Genomic DNA, 4,827 nt, shown 5'->3' with positions numbered 1-4,827 from the left:
TAGATACATCTGGAATCATAATCACAGATAAAAACCTTGACAAAATTGCACATGAGCCCAGCCCTTCTCTCCAACACCTACCTTTTCATAACATTTAATACAATATTAATATCGGTTACTAAAAAGGCTTCCAACCTTTACATTTCTGACATAACATGTTCAAACCCATATTTCACACTTCTTGTTCTGTTTTAAGTTCAGTGGATTTAACAGGACTCTGGAGAGAAGATCATGTGGTTGAAGATTTCCCTCCCTCTTTGACACCCGTAGAGGCAGTTTTGGAATTGTTTAAATAGCTGTGGCTATATAAACTGAAATATGTGAGACATTGGACATCTTATTTCTCTCTCACATCTATAGATACGTGCTTGTATTTTCCTCTGAAATCAATTGCTTGTAGCAGGAAACAACAATTTCAGCACATCTGGGCAAAACCTTCAGAATATTTTCCTTCTAAACTGTATTTTTTCTCTTTCCTGCATGTGCCTGGTTTACCAGACAAATACAGTTAGCTAGTATATATAATAATAGTATTTGGTCTTTTTTTATCTGTGATTGACGGGTTTTCAAATCAAAATAAAACACATTCTTAGTCAATCATCTTCTTGAGCGTGCACTCCTGTTTTAAGCTCGGTTTGCTTCTGAAGACAGCCAGAGATCTCACTCCATCAGGGGTAAATGGTGGAATTATAGATCCAACAGATCCCATACTCTCTGAAAAATGCTTGGCTTAATATTTAGTAGCTAATTTCTGAACTGATATTTTTACTGCATGTTTTTATCAAATACTCATCAGCCGGTATTGCAAAGAAAAGGAATCAGAAAACTTTGAAAATTTCCGTTTATGATTGTGTTTGTAATTAATCCCATGCTGGAAGTACCTCGGGCAGCTCACTGTATGGCTTTGTTCATGTCAAAATGGGGAGAGCAACCTCTTTTTGTTACATATTTAACAGCTTTGAAAGACATTTTTTTAAACAGCAAATGTACTAGACAGCTTTAAAGCAAAAGGCATTAAATAGGGGCCAATTATTCATTCAGCAGCTCTACGTGCATCAAAAACATGCATACCACCAAATTTTCCTGAGACAAACCACTTAATTTCCCATGAATCAGACACCATTTTTGTACTAACTAGATAAGGATAGCAATCATTTACAAAAAGAAACAGATATAACATGTTTCCTACCCTGGAATAATGAAAAAAAATTTTTTTAAAGATGTTCATTTACAATTTGGGGACAGTGTTGGTGGCAAGAAATGTCCTATTTTTAAATGGAGCAGTGTTCCTGGTTAGGATAATTTCATTATTCTCTTTCACTTTAAAATGACCCCAAGTGTCTAACTCACTATATAAGAAGTGCAGAAGGTGATCCATGAATGGAGTAATAATTTGCCCAAACCATTTCAAGTGAGACCACGGAGCTGCTGGTCTGTGAGCAGCAACCTAGGGAGCGGAAGAGCTGAGCTGAGCTCCACTTGCTGACAGGAAGCAAACTGGCTCACATTTTAGGAGAACAACATCATTGCCTATAAAACTGAAGAAGAGACAAAATATATAAAACCGGTTAATGTTGTAGTTAACTTGCAAATCAAGTAAATCTGTTGGTACAGCATTTTAGAAATAAACGATAACAGCATCACACCAAACACACATTTCTGAACATATACGCATTCTGATTTTGATTTAATGGTATCTCAGCGTCAACTATTGCTTCCTTTGCTGGTACACACTTCCTGATGCCTACTGTGAAGGGTGCCCATATTTACAACTGAGTAAGATGATTAATTACACCTTGTCAATCACGGTGCATGAAGACATAACACCACAGCAGACAATGAAGAAGATGCCTGAAGCTACAATTACATTTTAATTCATAGTTTATTGTATGTTCCCATATATTGCAGTCTAATAACCGTAGGGGCATCGAAAACATATGAGATATCAATCACTCTGCCCCCTGGTCTTTCATGTTTATATTATTCCACAGTCTTTAAATTACCATAAGTAGTTGCTTATTTTCTAAGCTTTCTTCTCTTCTCTCTTACCTTTTGCTTCCATTTATCTTTTATTCTTAGTATCTTTATCCAACAGCTATAAGTATTTGATAGAAGTTTGTAGCTCACTTAAAATCTGTAACAGACAACCTGAAACCCAGCAATTAGCAAAGACAGCTTAGACTTGTGTTCCTTTGTTGAAGGAGGCGTTGAATCTTTTGTTCTGATTTAGTCACGGTAGCTGGGTGGAAGCTGGTACCTCATTATGTGGTTGGTCTGTTTGTCTGGTAGGTAGCAGATGGTACTGGAGATGACGTTACCAAGAGAGGCAGGGTAGAGAAACTCAAGACCTGTGATTTGTTCACCTGTCACCTATAACAAAATACAGGTTAAAAGACTTTATTATTAGCTGCACCATTTTTTTAATGAAAAAACTCTCATTTCAAATGAGCTTGCATTTCATTCTGAAGACGATTTTGCTCCAGCAATTTTTCTGTGGCTCATTATTTGAAAGTATCCTTGATTTTATTCTGAACAATGTAAATGCCATTCATGTGTCAGTGTGTACATTAGCAGCTTTATGTTTACATTCTGTTACTCTCCTTGTGTTTTGGTAGCAAGGGTTGGATGTCTTCTTGTGTTTGTATATCCATTAGAAGATAATCAGAGGTACCCTGTGAACTGCAGGCCGTGCCATACTTTTTCAGCGTGCTCTTGTATTATTGGTTCCATCCACTGAGGCAATTCTGTAACATAAAATACTCTACTTTAATTCTGTTAAATACCTAAAATCTTTTTGATAATTAGCAAGGTCTGATAGAGCATAGAAATCCATGACCTTTCTTGACTGCAAAAAGTACGTGATCAATTCAGTGATAGGAAATTAATCTGGTATTAAAACGTCTGAGGATAGCACGGTACTCAGCTGTGAGGAGGATATTCTGCAGCATTGCTTGAGCAAAGGTGAGGCAGTGCTGTCCCACCACGGGGTCTGTGGTGTCCGGTGAGCAATGATCCACAGCTGCTCCTGGAGGCAAAGCTCCCAGCACAGACGGGACTTGAAAACATCTCACAACTGTACGGAAAAGAGAAAGATGATTTTATCAAGATAAATACTGTACAGAGCCACTAATTGTGCTGCAGGATTCTAATCTGAATTCAAACATGAACTTCCATTGTTTCCAAGGTCTGATTTTAGGACAGACTTTGGATAGTTCCCACAGATGCCAAATTAGCTTGCATTCTGCATGGTTTCTTGAGGGGTCTTGTGGCTATTTCATATGCATTTCTACAAGAGACACTTTGTTCTCCTCTGTGACATGCAAATGACTTTAACTACTCAGAGCAATCCCAACAGAAAGATTATAAAAAGCATCAATTATTGTAAGGATGGAAAGGATGGAATGTATAAACCCAGCAAAGTTGGGCTATAAACAGCAGAATTCCAGTTTTAGCAAGGATAATCTTAACTGCACTACACCTGTAAGAGGCGAATCGCTCTGTCAGAAAACAGCCCCTGATAGGAATGAGCAGAGTGATGTAATAATTCATAGTCACGGATGAGGCAGCGAGTCTCATGATCTCAGATGAGCATTCAGATTTACCTTCCGTTGTGCTACCTTTGCTAACATAATTGGAAGTGCGATATTTGACATCTTTAATACTAATTAGTCCTTCCTTACTACCCACCTCCTGGATAAATATTTAGACACCGTAAACAGTCTCCCTGTGCACTCTTTGTTTTTCTGGAGAGTTTCTGAAGCTTTTCCTCGAGTTCAGAGACCTTCCTGGCCTGGTTTTCTTGCAATCTACTTGGAAATGGGAAATGCAAGAGGCCTTGGTTTATGGAAGGCTCCACAAACTGGACTGACTCAAGTTGTTATATTGTAACAGTGAATTTTTTTCATAACGAAGAGTTATTGGGTGCATTCAACTGGTCCTAAATGTTTGGGGTATCGTGAGACGTACTCTAGAACGCCTCCTTCCCGCGCGCTAGAGAAGTTGTGCCCCACAGCCTCTCCGGCGCGCCATGGTCCGACACGTCGCCGACGGTCACCGGGCCACAAACGCCTAGGTCCGCGCGGGGCCGGGCCTCTCCCGAGGCCGCGGAGCGAGCGGGACGCGGCAGCGCTCGCGGTGCGCGGGCGGCCGGGACAGCGCGGGGACAGCGCGGGGACACCGCCCGGCCCCGAGCACATGCCGGCGGCCCGGGCGCGGCGCAGCCAATGGCGGCGGGGCAGGACATGATGTCAGAGGGGCTGTAGAAAAGGCGCGGAGCCCCGCGCGGTCCCCGCGCTGCAGACGCGCTGCTCGCAGCTCCGCGGCGGCTCCGGCTCCGGCTGCGCTCCCTCCCCGGGCCCCGCGGGCCGCGCCGCTTTAAGGACAGAGGGGGGCCGCGAGTGCCCGTCCCATCTGGTGCCCGTCCAACTCTTCCTCCTTCCCCTTGGCTTTTTCTTTTCCCAATGAGCTCCAGCGGGCTGGGGGAGGAGCGGGGGAAGGAGCAAACTTTGCCCCTGAGCTGCCGCCGCTGCCAGCCCTCTGGACTGTGAGTGCGTACGGTGGGCATCCGCCCCAGCCTCCTGCAGCACCAGCCTGCTCTCCGCCTGCTGCAGCCTCCCTCTCCCTTGCTTTCCTCCTCTAAATTTCGCACAGTACGATGTAAGGGGCTTGTCGTAATTTTTTTTTTTAATTCTTATTTATTTCTCATCGAAGATGGTTTAATTTTTTTTTTTTATATTTCTACTATTTATTAATCCCTCCCAACCGTAAGCCTGCCCAGTCTTCTGCCAGCTGGGCCAGAGCATAAAACCTGGGACTGCACCTGGGGCA

The sequence above is a fragment of the Serinus canaria genome, chromosome 17, assembly GCF_022539315.1.
Source record: "Serinus canaria isolate serCan28SL12 chromosome 17, serCan2020, whole genome shotgun sequence".
NCBI lineage: Eukaryota > Metazoa > Chordata > Aves > Passeriformes > Fringillidae > Serinus > Serinus canaria.
Note: the sequence above shows the minus strand (reverse complement) of the source record.